This window comes from Ambystoma mexicanum, chromosome 13, assembly GCF_040938575.1.
Source record: "Ambystoma mexicanum isolate Mex_15411 chromosome 13, UKY_AmexF1_1, whole genome shotgun sequence".
NCBI lineage: Eukaryota > Metazoa > Chordata > Amphibia > Caudata > Ambystomatidae > Ambystoma > Ambystoma mexicanum.
The window spans coordinates 195,960,931-195,978,720 of record NC_090938.1 but is presented as its reverse complement, the minus strand read 5'-3'; the positions used below and the strand labels follow the sequence as shown (position 1 = coordinate 195,978,720).

The following is a 17,790-nucleotide window of genomic DNA, read 5'->3' as shown; positions in this document are numbered from 1 at the left end:
AGGCATCACAGAGAGGGCACTGGTGTGGTTCTCCTCCTTCCTGTCAAACCGACCATCCGAAGTGCAAATGGGCCCCTTCCTCTCCTCCACCTCACTCTCTAGCTGTGGCGTCCCTCAGCAATATATCCTATCTCCATGGCTTTTCAATATCTAACTTGCCCCTCTGGCCCCCCTGATCTCTACCTTCTCTCCTCATTTCCAGTGTTATGCTGATTACACACAGCTCTCCTTCAAGCTCCCTTCCTCCTCCTCGCTTTCCTCTCTCATACCTGACTGCTATACAAGCGTGGTGCTCTGCCTCTGATTTCTGCCTTAATATTAGTAAGACAGAGATCCTTCTCATTGGGACACCTGCTCCCTGCTCCCCCCACTCTCTGGCCACCCTCCTTGGGCCCCCTTGCCTCACCCTCCTGTGAGGCAATAAACCTTGGGCTCATCTTTGACTCCTCTCTCTCTTTCTCTCCGCACATCATGAACCTTGCCAAGAAGTCACATTTTCAGCCCCACCTCCTCAGAGGTATTCTTCCTTTCCTCACCTTCCCCAGAAGCTCAATGTCTCCAGAGCTCTGGTTCTCTCTAGGTTGGACTACTGCAACAGACTAGAGCCTCTTCCTCAATCTGCCTCTTTCCTCCCTTCGCCTCCTTCAACTCATCCAGAACAGAGCTGAAAGACTTATCCTTGGCCTAAAGCCCTAGATCCGCATCTCTCCAGCCCTAACATTTCTCCACTGGCTTATGGTGACCGCAATGATCAAATTAAAGACCCTCTGCATCATCCACAAGGTTGTCTGGGGCCTGCGACCTCTCTACATCCAGCTCTCCCCAAATACCACCTTGCTAGAGTGCTTAAATCCTCTAGCTCCAACTCTCTGCAGGTCATATTTTTCTCCGAACAGAGAATGGGAGGTAGATCCCTTTCCTTGGCAGGGTTCCCCCTCAGGAACGTTCTCTCTGTTCCCCTCAGACTTACGCCCGACCGTCTTAAGTTTCCAGAAACTTCTGAAGACCTCCCTTTTCTCCTCTTCCTTCCCCATCCACCTCCCATGCTAACTGTCCCCCTTCCACTGCGACTGGTGCCTGATCCCTCCCGAGTCATACACGGGCCAGCCCACCCTGACCAGTCTCCCTCAGCATCCCCTACCAGCACTTGCCCTTAGGCACACTTGCCCAGACTAGCCTGAATCTGGGCACCCTATCCATCAAAAATAGTTTGCCCTTCTCTTTTTTCCCCTGGCACTTGCCCTCATTGGCCCCCACAGCACTGCTCACCCTCCTTGATCCCCCACTACAGCCCCTCAAACCCTCTCTTCTGCTCCTTCCCCTCCCCCCTGCACTTATCATTTTTTACCCACTACCAAGTGCAATTCTTTGTGAGATTCCGACCTTGCCACCCTTAAACCCAAGTGTAGGGCGGCTGAGAGGAAGTGGAGGGCATCAGGCGCACACTCTGACGAACTGGCCTGCCGCCTGCTCCAAAGGCAGTACCGGCTCTCTGTCCTCTTTAAGAAAAGAGCCCACATCCAAGCCTGCATCTCTGCGGCATCTGACAACTCAGCTGAACTTTTCCAAATCTGCAACGAGCTGGCCACTCCTGCTGCAGTCTCTACCTCTCCCGTTCCCTCCCAGGCCCTCTGCATGGCTCTGGCTGCTAATGTCACCTCTATAACTCAGGGCATCCTGTCCACACTCCTTTCCCTCCTCTTCTACCACTACCTGGCACCTCTTCCCTCCTGCATCTTTACATTCTGCTCTAACTTTCAGTGTTATGCGCATGACACCCAGCTTTGCTTCAGGCTTGTCTCTGCCACCTTTGCTCCTTACATCCCAAAATGTCTGGCAGCAATTCAGGAATGGTGTGCCGCCAATGATCACTGCCTTAATGTCAGTAAGACTGAGATCCTCATTGGGACACCTGCTCCCGCCTTTCCTCCCTCTCTAGATGCCCACCCTGGGCCCTCTTCCTACTCCTTCCTCTGAGGCTAAGAACCTTGGTGTCATCTTTGACTCCTCCCTCTCCTTCTCTCCTCACATCTTTGACATCACTAATAAGTCACACTATCAGCTGCATTTCCTCAGAGGTAATCTGGCTTTTCTCTCCTTCCCCCAGAAGCTCACTCTCTCTAGACCTCTGGTCCTTTCTACTGCAAATGCCTCTTTCTAAATCTGTCTTTCTCCACCATTTGACCTTTACAACTTATCCAGAACAGGACTGCGAGACTTGTCGTTGACCTCTAGCCCTGGGATCATATTTCTCGTGCTCTGAAATCTCTTCACTGGCTCCCTGTGGCTGCACAGATTAAGTTCAAGACCCGTTGCATCGTCCACAAGGCTTTTGGGACATGGGACCCCTCTACCTCCAACTTTCTCTTCCTAAGCATCTTCCTTCTCGAGGTCTCTGCTCATCCACCTCCAACTCTCTGAGGGTCAGACGCTTCTCCAGGCAGAGGGTGGGGGTAGATCTCTGTCCTTGGCTGGGGCCTCCCTCTGGAACAGCCTCCCTGTCTCTCTCAAACTTGAGCAGATCCAACTGTGGCTCCGGAAGCAACTCAAGACCTTCCTTTTCACTTCAGCTTTCTCTCTTTTGCTCCCTTGCTGATGTCCCCGACTGCTCCGCGCACTGAACTCAGACCCAGGCTCCTGCATGTTCAGTTGCCTTCACACTGCCTCCAGGCTCCGCCAGCACTTAAGGGCAGGTATATGTAACCCTACAGTCCCTTCTCTCTCTCTCTGTACTTACAAACCACCCTCTGGCTGCATTTATTGAATACCTGCACTTCCCCCCCACCCCCTGACACTTTTGAGCTACCTGCACTTCTCCCTCCCCCCCAAGGCACTCTCACATCCCCTCTCTGCTGCACTTGCATTATCTGAATGACACAAGGCCTAGTCAAATCGTTGTTTTTGTCCTCCTTCTGTTTCCCCCTCCTTGTCTTGTCGCACCTAGAAACAATTGTGTACAGGAGCGTTTTAAATGACATATCGTACCATATAATATCACATGCACGGTGTGAAGATGGGGCATCCCAAACTTGTATCGGGCACCCATTGTGGAACAAGTGTGTGCGTTGGGATAACACCTGCACAGCCAGTAGGATTAGTGGCTCAAAACCACGTTAATTCTGACCCCAATTGCAAGGGATCTCACTAAAAAATGGCCATTGCATCAAATTACTTTTTCCTGAGTATTCACCGTTTAACACACGAGGTCTGCTCTAGTTTATGGTATGTTTGTTCAGTGACCATCTGCCATTAGTGTGACCTTATAGCACTGTTGATTTGTCGCATGTTGTAGTGTGGACATGGCCATCTACATGAATAGTGCATGGCTGAAACCTGCCCTAAGAAGAACATGTTGGGTATTGTGTGTGCAAAGACCCGAGGGATGCTCATGTCGCATTGTCTATTCTGTGACTGTTATGTGAGAAAGGTGCCCTGCAGAGACAGCGTCAAGGCCTTTCAAGGTTTTCAATTGAAAGGTGCATCGTGACTCCAGTGGGGCCCCAGCAACTACCCCCATTTTGGCAGTCATCACTCTTATGACAGTAAAATATATTCTTTTCATTGATTGCTTTAAATAGACGCTTTTCAGCACGTCTGTTAGAAGCTGTATTTGTTGGAGAGCCCTTCAGACTGTCTGTTCCTTTAGGGTATGCAGAAGTTGGCTCATCACCTTGCTGCCCTTTGACTCGGTTTTCTTGCCCCCTCCCTCCCCGCCTCTGTTTCTTTGTCTTCATTATAATGTATAGACCCCATGGTGCTTCAGACTGTTTTCCTGTGAAAGGGGCGAGGGGAGCATACAGCGTGTTGAAATGGGCCCCCGCCAGCGAGACACATGTTCAGCCGGTCCTGATAGGGATTCGGGAGGCAGCCCCCAAGCAGACCTTTGAAATGGGTCCCGGGTCACCTTCAGCCAACCCCAGTGTTAGGCGTGTGATAGAAGCCGACTGCGTCAGGCCATCTGGACATGTGCCGTAGGGGGAAAGCCTTGGAGAATTCTATGGCGTTACATGTCGGGATTTTCAGAGTGCGTGTCTAAAGTGACAGGTAAGCAAGCCCAGGTATGTCATGTAATGACTCTGCTCACATTCAATGTTTGTGAAATCTCTTCCTCCATCTAGAGCAGAGCTCCCTTTTTAAAGCCCCACTCGCGGTAATGCTGACTCTTTTCATAGGGATGTCAGTAGGACATCACTCTGTCATTTCAGCCCTCAATCCACCTTTCAATTAATCACCATTATTGTTGTCGCTGGATGTAGACGACAGCTCCGAGCTCCGAGGGACCAGGCAACGGGGAAATGGTGCTGCTGTTTATGATGTGCAAGAGGTTGACAGCAGGTAATTCTCTGCATTACCACTAGGTGGCAGTGTCTCACTGTCTGTTTCCCGACCTGACGTTCCCAGTTTCCGTACTTACTGCACCTCTTTTTCTGTTGTTCTGCCACAGACTGTTTAGCAAGATCAGCATCTCTCGCACTTCCGCACTGCGAAATACATAGTTCTTGGTATTTTGCATTCATTATTTCTGGATCATACGTTATCACTTTCGTGCTTCCAATTCAATCTGAAATTATCTGTGTCAAAATATGGCCGAGCAAGTTAGATTCTGTGATGGAGTGGCCTAAAGACGACCCCTGCCCTAACCTCAATTCAGGGATGTCCTACACGAGGCTGAATTAAGGACAACCGAAGGCTAACTCGACTCTGTAGCTCAGTGAGTTTATGATCAGATTAAGATATCGGTGGCCAAGCGGCTTCTCATACAATAGAATTGACTCCACGCGGGCTTCGGGCAGCCTTTCTTTCACACGGTTTAGGATGAGAAAAGGTGTAATATGGGGCGCGAAGTGCAAGCTAAGTGCAGTTGAAGTCAGTCATTTGTATGTGCGGACGCCAGGGCTGGCCTTAGATGCTATATCGCCCGGGCAGCAATCAAACATTTGGTGCACCTCCGATCCCCCCGACCCCCCTCCCACGCACTCCTAGTCATGCTGCGGGGCGGGGGCCACACTTTTTAATTAGGCACGGCAGACGTCCTGTTGTTATTAAATGCGCTCCGCTCCTGAGTACGGAGCGCATGTAATTTCAACAGGGCTCTTACCAAGCCTTCTCTCCCCATGCCAGCTCTAGGGAGACGGTGAAATACTTCCGCGAGTGGGCGTGGCGAGGGTCTAATGGCAGGGCAGGGCGCCCCGGCTCTGGCGGACGGCTATCTCTACTATGCTAGTTGAGGAGACTTTCTGTGCTTGTGATGCCCTGCATGTAGCCGGCCCATGGAAGAGGCAATCCGTTAAAAGGAGCTGGCTACATGAAGTGTCCACGCAAAGTGCTAACCTAAGTGCAGCTGGAGGCAGTCATTGGTGTGTGCGGACGCCAGGGCTGGCCTTAGATGCTACATCGCCCCGGGCAGCAAATCAAACATTTGGTGCACCTCCCCTCCCCCCGCGTACTCCTAGTCATGCTGCAGGGGGTCACACTTTTTTAAATAGGCATGGCATACGCCCTGTTGTTATTAAATGCGCTCCGCTGCCAAGAGCAGAGCACATTTAATTTCAATAGGGCGCCTGCCACGCCTTCTCCCACCACGCCAGCTCAGGGGAGACCTTGAAAGATTCCCCCGAGTTGGCGTGGCGGGGGTCTAATGGCAGGGCGCCCCGGGTGGACGTCTATCTCTACTAAGCTAGCTGAGGAGTCTTTCTGTGCTTGGGATGCCCTGCATTTAGCCGGCCCATGGAAGAGGCGATCCGTTTAAAGGAGCAGGCTACACGAAGCATGCATGCGAAGTGCAAGCCTAAGTGCAGTTGAAGGCAGTCATTGGGGTGTGCGGACGCCTATCACTACTACTCTAGGTGAGGAGACTTTCTGTGCTTGGAAGGTCTGCACGTAACCCGCCCCACGGGCGATCCGCTAAAAGGAGCATGCCACACAATGCGTGCACGCAAAGTGCTAACCTAAGTGCAGCTGCAGGCAGTCAATGGTGTTTGCGGACGCCTTGCTCTACTACGCTAGCTGAGGAGAAGCGGATCCGTTAAGGTATAGTTTGCCCCCCCCTTGTCCAGCTTGACTCCCCACCCCTTCTTTAACATCGACCTGATGATGACGATCTAAAGATTCCTTCTGTCCAAACCGCCGACCTCGCCCATTGATGGCAGGGTTAGCAGAAACTGAGAAAAAACGTAAAACGACTTCATTGCGTGCTACTGACTTTTTTTGAAACCCTCGGCTGTCTTGAGTACTGACAAAAACGTTCAGCATTGTGGGACCTGCAGAGGATTTATTGAGGGGACGATATCCCTGCTCTCCTATTGCCTCTCCGTCCCTAGGCGGTGACCAGTGGTGCAACACCATTGACATGGCCGTGTTTCAGCCCCCCTGAGATTTTGGGCTATGTTGGGCTTTGTTGACTCAGTCTGGCTGACCTGCAGAGCTATGGCCAGGACCGAACCGTACTCATATGTTGAACGGTGCCTGGGCTTCGCTGTAAACATAGGCCCTGCAGTTACTAACGTAAAGCATTTCACTGTTAGCACCTGCATTCATATGCGTACATTTTACGCAATTGAAATCGTGATGTGGGGTTAGTAATTGCATGCCAGCAGAGTGATTAGCAGGGAAGTGGGAACAGGAGGCAGCTCACTCTCACAGCGGTCCTTAAGTGTGACGTTTCAGAAATCACTGCTTGTAATATTGAAGCTTCACCAGAATAGTCTCATTGGAATGTGTAAAGACGTTAGATGCCCCACACAACTACGTATTCCCCTCCTCCACTGTCTCTGAAGTTACGCCTCTGCCAATATTTGAAGGTTAGTCCTCCAAGCCCCCAAAATGTAGGTTTAGTTACGCCCCTGGTGTCGACTGCAGTCCAATCTTTGTTTAGGCAATTACTTGGGTGGAGCTCCTTCGGACTGCCCATCCTTATTTTTAGGTCAACTGAGGATGTCCTAATTTAATGACTCACCTGGTTGCACCTTCAATAGCAGCTCGTAACTTTGTTGTGAATTCCCTCGGGCGGCTATACAATAATATCAAGCATAACCAATGAGAGCAGAAATCTGTCTTGAATGCAATCAACTCGAAGGTGGGTTTTCTCGAAGGGCTGCTACTAGCTGACAATAGCAACAAAGATCGGAAACCTGAAGTCATTATTCCAGAGCTGCGATCAGAGGCTTTGATATTAATTGAGGCTCCTGATACAGGGTTACCTGGCCCCATCTAGCCTTCACCATGACGAGGAAGCGAGGGCAGAGGAGGATCCTCCAGAAATAACTTCCTGGGAAACAGAGAATTCATTATCACAAACTTCATGGAAAAGTAAACACAGTTGTGCACAAGTGAAGAACAATTTAAAAATGTGATAAATAAATCTTTGGGGGCAAACACGTTTCAAGAAACTTGTTTACAAATAAATCTAATGACTATACACGTCTGCGTCCTCTGATAAAAACTCCTCTGGACCAGTCCCTGAATTAATTAAATCAGAAAATTTAAAAAAACAAAAAAAGAGGGAAAATCTAACGTAACTCAAGAAGTAACTACTAGTGCCTCTAAAGGGGCCATTTTACCATACATAACAAGTACATCTACACATGTCAGTATACCTGTTTCTGACTGATCTAAATTCAGCAATTTAAGTTTGGATAACCAGCAGAATTTGGAGGAAACTCCATTGGCATTCTGCAAATTTACTCCAAACAGTTGTATTCCTGCAGTCCTGAAATCGCTCACAAAAGATGTTCACACATTGTTTCAGAGGAATAATCAATTCCTAACATTAATAGTTACTAACCAAAGGTCAACCTTTGAACCCTCTATTCAAACTTCTAATTCCCAGTTGACCTGCTGCGTAGGGCTGGTGTTAACTGTACATCTTGTGTATAGGCTTGTTATAAATGCCATGTCATATCATATCACATCGTATCTTGAAGAGGATATCATTTAAATTGTGGTAACATTCTTGACTTATTGTATTCTATTCCATGTCTGAGAACAATTAGCTCTAGGGACATTGACTTGGGGCAATTTGAGGACGATGCCTGAACAGATCTGGCTTTGCTTTGCTTAAATTCTAAACTAGTATTTGAATTGTTGTGTAACTAGAACAAACTTTTTCTAGCTATAGGTTACAACCTCTTTATTCCTGCCAATTTTTTGATCTCTTTTCAAGTAATATGTGTAAATCTCAAAACGAAATTAGAGGTAAAGTTTCTGTGGTAGGAGGGTTATTAAATATTTGCTGTTGAAACGGTTTACTGGGGAAGCGTTCTGTTAAATTTGTCGAAAGTTACACAAAAAGTCAGATTGTGCCAGCGGATTGGTCATGGCCGCCTGCAGTGCTATTCTTGGCCAAATCTAAAGTGTTATCACCGCCACAATCCCTTTAATGACTTGTTTCTAAACATTGTATCTTGGAATACCGGGAGTTGTTTTCACTTGCAGAGTCATTCATTCAAATGTGATTCATACCAAATGTCTTTGCTTCAGGCATTATGGCCCAGCTAGCTTCTCGCTAGAGGACTATGTAACGTTCTTGCAACCTGCCCTCCAGGTTCTTAAGGGAAGACCTTTTGGGCCTTTGTTTGTGGCTATAAATGATGATATAAGAAATTTTTGTTCTGTGTAATCTGATGATTTCTCTGGTTTATTGGCTATAAAACTTAATGTTGGAGGTGTAGGATTTTCCTGGCTGTATGGTCTTTTGTTAATTAATGTATATTTACATGAAAAGTTGAATGACATTCTGTCTGATTAACATGTGCATGATAATACAGATAGTGTGGCGATTTCAGGAGACCTGAATTGTGCACTGATGCATTGACCTTCTCTACAATAGCGAGCAGTGCAAAGTGCAACCAGTGAGCGGTAATAATGAAAAAGCAGAAATTAAGCCACAATGTACGTAAGCTGAACAAATGTTCATCTGGGGCGGAGAGTTTATGTGTAAAAGAGATTAAAGCAAGTCTATAGGAGTTGGATTAAAGGCCGTAGTGTTTCAGATTTGTAGTCCAGGATTAACTTCTTCGTCATTGCTTCATGGAAAGTGGCGGAGCAGCCGAAGTAATGTAAGAGAGTTAGCGAGAATATACTTAATATTATGCTCGAGAATCAAACTCACTCCTTTTGTAGACTTATTAATGGTCTAATAACAACCTAAGTTCATTTCTAGTTGGATAATTTATTGTGAACATATGTACGCCAGGAAGTAGTTTATTTATAATGATGCCCGTGAGGGAATTATATAAACTGGCACATAGAATTCACTGAGGACCAGATTATTTTTGTAATTATTAATTTCAAGAGATCGAGAATAACCGGCTCCGTTATCCTGTCAAATAAGACATTGAAAGGGAAGCCTTCCTTATGGGCGAATATTCTAGCCAAACTATTTAAAAAATACTTCTATCAAAAGTCATTCTCCATTATTGGCAAACGGCATATCTGGTCACATTATCTAAGAAGGTAGACCACAAGCAGCCTTTGCACTTTCGTCAAATCACACTATAAGAGGTTAATGGTAAACATGTGTCCTCACTTTTATTAACACATGCAGACAGCTGGGCTGCACAGTCTGGATACCTGCCAGTCATATTCAGAAGGAGTCTGGGAAATGGCCATAATGGATTCATCTTGCACTTTTCGCAATGTCAAACTTGGAGCAATAAAACATCTCTATATATTGCTGTGGCGACATGTCAATGATCGATAATTAGATTGTCTGGTAAATTGAATAATTGGGGTCTTCTAGAACCTATATGAGAGATATCAATCTGTCTTCATTCGAATTCTTCCTCGAAAGTTAGACTGGGTGTAAAGGGTCTCATATCCTCGAAGGTGAAGAACGATGAGGGCCTGAGGCAAAGCTGCCTCATTGTGCCTGCCCTTTTCAACCTACACATCTCAGAGCTGGAAGGTTTTCTAGTTGACGTAAATTTTCTCCCTCCCGAACTGGACACAACTCACTTCTAGCGGTTTCCACATGCTGAAGATTTGGTGCTTTTAGATCAAACACCAATCTCTCTGCAAAGATCTCTGGATGCCTTGGAGGAATATTTAACCTCAAAATATGTGATGATTAATATCACCAAGACCAAGATAGGAATTCTTTCCTTAGCCAAAAATAAAATACTCCTTTCCATGGTAGCTTAAGTCGACCAGTTTGGAAGTAGCAGACAAGTTTACGTACATGGGATTTTGAATCTTGAAAATAAATAGAGGGACTACTTTGGAGCATCTGAGCTCTAAAGCTTTAATTTTTGCAGGTTCAAAAGACAATATTAACATAAAATAAGACAGATTTGTATTCCTTCCCGTTCTCAAGATTTTCAAACCTAAGGTGGTTCCTAGAATAATCTGTGGTGCTGAATTTCCCCCCCAAAAGAATGGACTCTTTTTTGCCTAAGCTCAAATGCATGATTTGGTGCAAGGCTCTGTTTCTCCTGAATCGTGTCCCGGGGTTCATAGTATGGTAAAAACTCGGGTTGGCATCCTTTGAAGCTATGTTGAAGTGGAAAAGATTATCTATATTTCAGAAAATTCTGTTCCCTCACGCACATTTATTGTTTTGTATTGCTTCACTTTTGGGGATTGATACTACTAATGAATTCCTGATTGGGTGGGTGTAATATACTTTGGTAATTGTATATGACACGTGAATCCCTGATTGGCAATCTGTTGATAGTAAGCAAAAAGTTACGGGACAATGATTAGTGTATTTCCAAATCCGCTATAACTCATTTTAAGTTTTTCATCATGTCCACACTGATGAGAAAAGAAGAGCGATAGTACCTGTGTATTTGGCCAAAATCCCCATGCAGGATACTAAGAAATGCTTTTATGGAGATAAACTTATTTATTGGTTGCCAGGAAATTACAAGACCTAAGGATCTCCACATTGAGCCTTTTTGTCCTTGCTGCTAGCTTTTTTAATTCGGTAAATTTTGGGTTACGAATAAATACTGAGAGGACATCAAGACTCACTAATAATTGCTTCTATTAACTGCATCAAATTTCTTATGCCCACGTTTACTGTTGATGAATTGTAATGATTTACATGTTTTTAATGATAATCTATTATGGTAACAATTCTCAATGATGTGTTTTTGTGCATATGTATAATTTTGTATTTTTTTTGCATATAAAGTATGCTTGTTTAAATAAATAATAATGCAAACAAATAAAGAATAATGAGCAACATTGGGTGGGGTAGAAATAATTAGTATTGTTTAGGCACCAAGATACAATTTTCCTTGTGGTAGGTATCTCCTAGAGACCTTTATGGGGTGCCTTCGATAATTCTTATTATTTTAGATCAGGACAGATTTTCTCCTGTGCATGAATTCAAATTCCCATTGTGTTTTCGTTTTTTATGATCATATATGTTGATCTATACAGCGCCCTGTAGCACACACTGGCAAGTTTATGTTTTAAATTCAATATATTAGGCTGTGAAAAGGCTGTATTTGTTTCGTGAAATAATGTGAATACATGAAAAAAAGTCTGAATGTATTCTATAATTTAATCTTTAAACACAGAAGGGATATCAGTTCCTTCACGGAATTCACTTCCATGTTGTGAGGAGAGAGGATGTGATTTCACATGAGGGGGAAAAACATCATCGTCCTTAACATAACCCATTTTGGGTTCTGGCAAAGATGCCGGAAATAGCCCGGGAGGTGGGCAACTCCTAGACCACTCTGCATTGTGTGGTGACATATTGAGGAGGCTGTCTTCATCTTTTAGCTTGAGACAGTGCATGTTCAGTGACATAAACAGTGCCCGCAACACGCACCCTGCAGAGATACGCAATGGCAATCACTGTCACTACTCTTCACCAGTTCATTTTTACACACCGTCCCTGGTTTGAACTGGTTGAGCAAAACTGGACATACACTGCAAAGTTGCACCAACATACAGTAGTAGAAGAGTTCTGAAAAAAGTAGTGGAACTGTGACTCCACAGAGGGACAGGGTAAGTGGGAGGGAGAACGTTGTAAGGGGTTGTTAATGGGCGAATATAATAAGCATGGAACCTGAGACAACAACTTGACAAGTTTTCCCAAAAACTGGGCAGACGGGGTGCCACGAGAAAGAGTTTCTTAATGTTGTTGAGACCTCGTCCATCTTCTGAGAGTTGAGCTGAAGACAGATAGAGTTCTTTCAGGCTGAGATGTCGTCCATGTTTTGAACATGTGCGGTGGAACAGATTTGTGTTTGGCTGTAAACTAAATTTTGTGGTAATATGAGAAGACATGCTTTAACTTCAAAAGGAACACAATTCCATCATGGATGAAATGGTTGTGAAACTGTTAACAGTAAAAAAAAAATAGTGGTACTCTGCTCCTGATAGCTCCCACTCACTTCGACCTCTGGCAACATACGTGCCAACATGCCCAATTCCATTATTATAGTGGACAACTATACGACTACAAGTCCTAGAATGCAAAGTTAAAACCAGAGCATGATATCCTGATGGAATGGGGCATGTTGGCTTATATGCACCCATGCCCCGGGAACCAGGCTGTGCGTGCATGTATTACTGCATACAGTCCCCCTACATGCCTGTACTTTATGAGCACTTATGCACTGAAACAGTCGGCTGCAGTGCCCAGTTGCGGTAGTGGAGCGGAGCGGAAAGTTTATAGAACATTTTGTTTTGCTTGATCTTTAATCAGCCTATTTCTTTCGCTGCATGTTTAAAAATATTAAGTGCACGGTGAGTATGCAGCCACACCGCTCACAGCAGTGAGGGAGCACGTGCCTCATTGAATTAATGAGCAGTGTTTCGTTGTTGAAGGAGAGAGTGAGAAATGCATTGATTGTGTAAATGAGTCATTCAGTGAGTGAATGGCATGACTGAGTGAGGGGCACTGTGTGAGTGCACTGAGTCTGTGGGCCTCACTACGAGGCAGGCGGTAAGGGGTTAACGGCACTGGTAAGGATGCCGGTGCCATTAACCGCCTACCGGCTGCATTCCGAGGTCCCTTAGCGGGTCCCACGAAGGCAGGCTGGTTTTACCAGCTGCCTTAGCGGGAGCCGCTGAGGGACGAGGGAGCTAATAATGAGCCCGCTACTTGCAGGCCCCATTAGCTCCTTCCCCATTCCCATTAAGCCCTATGGGGGCTCGAATGGGAATGGGGAATGGTTTTCAGAATGGGGATTTACCGGGTCCTCCAAGGTTGGAATGACCCAGTAAGTCACCATTCCGACTACCCGGACCCGGACACGGGTTTGTAGGCAGCTATGGCTACCTCCAACCTCGTAATGAGGCCCAGTAAGTGGATGAATGAGAGAGTGATTGCATGAGTTAGTGAGTGGGCAAGGGGTTAATTGGCAGAGATCAAATGTGCAAGTGAACACGCAAATTAGTCATTGAGCGATCAAGAGTGTAAATTAATGCGTGAATAAAACAGTGAACAAGTAAGTGATGAGTTTGATAAAGTGCATTGTCACTTCTCTAACCTGAGGGGGGCTAAAAAGGGGGTATCTTAGATGCCTTCAGGGAGACATGGTGCCACAGGAGGTTTGTAACGCTGATGAAGAGTGCTTAGGTCTCCACCAGTACACCTGCACCTTGATGGGCAATGTGTATGGGCCATTGTAATCCAGGTCAAGCACAGCCTCAGTGCACTCTGCCCTTCACTCCTTTTTGATCCCAGCTCTAGGGATCTCCTGCACTTTGCTCTATGTTGCTCAATCCTCAGTGGCTGTGCCGGCTGCTCTCCTACCCATTGGATACACACCGTTGTCCATATACCTTAGGTTTGGCTTAGGTTAGTCCTGATATATAAAAACTGTGACCCGGTTCCCGTTACACTAAACTCCCTCCAAGCCCACGAAAGTAAGTTTTATCAGATGGTTCCAGGGCACCAGAGACAACATTGCCCAGCCCAATGATTTCATTTCACCAGGAACATCATTCTGGTAGTTGTAGTTTTAGGTTGCTTGAATTGAGTAAAATGGATTAAAGTAAAACCAAATTAATACTAAACGCTCAGGACTGGAGTAAGGTGTTCTGGTGACATCATGTCATTTTGATAAAATATAGACTTTAGGGTCCAATGTTATCCAATAAGCCTTGTAATGTCCCCTGTGAATGGTCTTTCCTTCAGAGCCCTGACCTTTTTAAATGTTTCCACTGGCGCAGAGAGCAGCATTGGAAAGAAACACACTTGATTCTAGATTGTGGATTTAGGCTGAACGAATGCCAGCCTCACATCCAATTTTATGCATGTCAATGTAAGATGACACCTTTTTAGCTTCTTCTGGTTGAGTCCAATGATGGTCGGCATGAGGTGATGATCTTTTACCATCTTTGTTCACACAGTTTCCATGCCAACCATGGTTAGGTGAAAGCCCCTTAACACATCCTGGTGCTTGCTCAGGGGAGGTCTAGGTCCTACAACCTTGTTTTCGGACTAGGTTTGCTCAAGTCAACAATAGAATGAGAGAAGTGAGTTACTCAGATTCAGTGTGTAGAGGAGCAGGTGATTGCTTTCTCACTAGTTCCCACCTCACTCACCACTGTATATTGCAACAGCAGACAAAAGGCTATGGCTTGGACCCCTTGTTTAATTCCACTACCACATTGAGTGTATGAGAGACGTTATGCACTCTGACAGCCATATAGAATGCCCCTCACACTGACAATGTTGAAGGATGTCCCACACATCTATGGACATCATGGATCATTACATGAAATCTGACGAGGGAAGAGTGATGTCATAAAGAAGATATGTGAACCTATGCTGAAACGGTATGAAAATACTTAAGAGTGAGAATGTAACTGAAGCACCAAGAGAAATATGTACCTGAAGCTAAAGTAATCATGCACGCAAAAGAAAACAAATTAAATTGCTAGCCAATAAGTGTAAATATGCAGTAATTCAAGGTAGGAAAGATACACAAAAGCTTGTTGTAGAGGAATATATTACATGGGTAGGACGTCCATTATTGGAAAATAGACGCTGGCTCATATCGAATTCAACCAAGCTACCTCAGAGACAGACCAAGGCTCCAGAATCAGAAAACATAGGAAATACAGTTTGTGTGCAAAACGGTGATGAGTCAAGTTTGGCCTAGGATCAAGGATACTATTTTAGGGAATAATTGCAGGATACAAGGGGAGTTATACACATAGGCCCTGAAAGTGAGACATTCCTCGTAGATTAATGAAGAAGAAAACATCTGCAACAGCCAAAGTATTGTACAATTAAAAGAGTATGAAGTCTATAAATGATAGAGTGAGCACGTATCTAGAGGCCAAGATGAGCAATAGCGCCCTGCATAATTGAATGCACGTATCTAGAGGCCAAGATGAGCAATAGCGCCCTGCATAATTGAATCAAATAACAGTAAATAAGAGGCTGAAATGGACAATTTGTGGTCTCTTCACATGTGACTCAGAAGGCCGAAGACAAGGGCCATTCGTTAGAGCCTCTGATGAAGATAGTGGTGTGCTCACACCCCCTCGAATGTTCAAGAAAATGGCACTCATTACAACCCTGGCGTTAAGGGGTTAACGGCACCGCAAAAAGTGGCGGCGCCGTTAACCCCTTAACGCCTGATTACGAGGTCCCTTTGCGGGTTGGTGATTTTAACGCCTGCTTTTTGCAGGCGTTAAAATCCAACCCACAAAGGGACCTTGGTGCTAAGTACGGTGCCGCAATTTGCGGCACCGTACTTAGCGCCTACCCGATTTCCATTGAGCCCTATTGGGCAAAAATGGGAAAGGGGAAGGGCAATGGCGGCATGGGGAATTACCGCCCCGCCAACCTCAGAATGGGGCGGTAATTCTCCATTCCCCCATGGCGGAGTCGGTAAGTTACCGTCATGGACCATGGTTGGTGCTATTAGCACCATGGTCCAACGCCTGGGTTGTAATAAGGGCCAATGAGCAGGCTGCAAGGCCAACTACAGATTGAAGACTGTTTTATGGCCAACTGATGAGGGATGAGGCATTCATTGGGGGATTGGGGAGTAATCAGGCTCAATTCAAAGCAGCAAGGTTTTGTTTCACATACATGCTGCCAAAGAGCCAAAGTCCAAGGTTGGGATAGTATGCCAACCAGCCAATCGGTCTAAGGGGCAACCTAACATATAATGTTGCATAGACTGATCTGCTGCTATTTTGCCTGCTATAATCAGTAATATACTTATTTACAGGTAATTTGAGGCATGTCCTACAGACAAGGGGCAGTTAATGATGTATTCATTCTTATATGTTCTATAAGTAGATTTGTTTCCCTAGCCAATCCCTCCCTTCGATAGGTTTTATGATTTGCAACGTAGGATGATATCATACATTTCATATATTAGGGTATAAGACCTCTGTGTAATCAAGTTAATGTGTGAGTGTGCATGCATCAGTCTGATGCCTGTCAGTTCTCCCTGCTTTATCAAATGAGAATAAAGAAGTACTTTGCCAAATTCCTTGAGTCTGTCCGGTTATATGGTCTGAGATCTTTATTTGTAATTCCATCTAGCACAAGAGATGCTTCAAGGTGCTAGAGCACAAGTGCCTGCCATCCACTCTAACTGGAAGTCCTGCCTCATCAATTTGGCAGCAGCCAAGGACGTCCCCAGTGATTTTTCTTACTCTGAGGGTTGGATTGGCAGAGGAATCTAAGCCGAAGCAGGCCCAGAAACAATGCTTTAATTTATACATCTGCACCTGAATGTGAAGATGCAAAGGGTTGTGAGTTTGACGAAGGAGCTATAATATACAGTGGCAAAGCCTGGATGGCTGCTAGGGCTGGGTTTAACCAGAGATTCACTTGTCAGAGGTATAGGATTAGCGAGAGAATGGACATATCAGAAGGGGCCTGATTCAGGATTTCACCTGAAGGGAGGGATTTGGTAGCACATTTGCAAACAATGACATGATTAAGAAAAAAAAATACATTTTGCGGTTCATTCACCTATCGGGAATGAAATGTAGGTGTCACGTTGGGCTGTGAGTAGCACTTAATGTATGAAAGTAGGCTCCAAGAGGGGCTTGTAGAAGGCATAACTTGGATCTACTTTTTGTATTTGGGTCCTGAGCCCTGGGCAAGAAACTACCATAAAGAGTAATGTTATACAATAGGTGATTAGTATGTGTCAGGATACCTTGTTCAGAAAAATACTGCGATAATCTAGAACATATGATTACAATGCGACAATGGGCCTCATTACAAGTGAGCCAGTCCAGAAATAAAGGTGCCGGTAACAATGTTACGCCACCATTTCAGGACCGGCTCACTTACATTCTGCGGGTAGGGGCTGAGAACTATCGTCAGGCCCCAAATGGCAGATTTTTCACTGAAGAATCGGCACTGTTACTAACGGTGCTGGTGCTTCAGGGTTCCCCTTCCCATGGAGTCCTATGGCACTCGACGGGAATGGGAACTTACCGCTCTTCCACCGCCTGTGATATCCCAGGAGCACCGGGATGTCAGTCAGCGGAAACGGTAAGACGAGGTTGCCGGTAGGCTTCCAGTAGGACCATCGGTAGCACCTGCGGCCTACTGACAACATCGTAATGAGGCCCAATGTGTCCTGAATAGGAAATTACAGAATTAAGTCTTGTGTCAGAAATGCCCTTTTTAATAAGGGAACATGGCCAATGAGGGTGGTGGGTTATGGTTAGGACGTGTGAGTACTAGCCTGTAATTGAAGAAAGTATTCAACTCTGTGTGGATGGGGACTGGGAAATAAGTATATGGTGGAAGTAAAGGTGGGATATGGCATGGCATTACATGATCAGAATTCAGCTTGCAGAAAAATACCATAAATTGGGAGGTACAATGTGAGAGCGAAG

At 45.5% G+C, this 17,790-nt stretch overlaps 1 protein-coding gene across 9 annotated transcripts in view; it reads right to left on the bottom strand.

Moving 5' to 3' along the window:
• Positions 1-17,790, bottom strand: part of SYT2 (synaptotagmin 2) — a 1,362,149-nt gene that overhangs the window by 59,289 nt on the left and 1,285,070 nt on the right. The gene's annotated exons all lie outside the window — the stretch shown is intronic.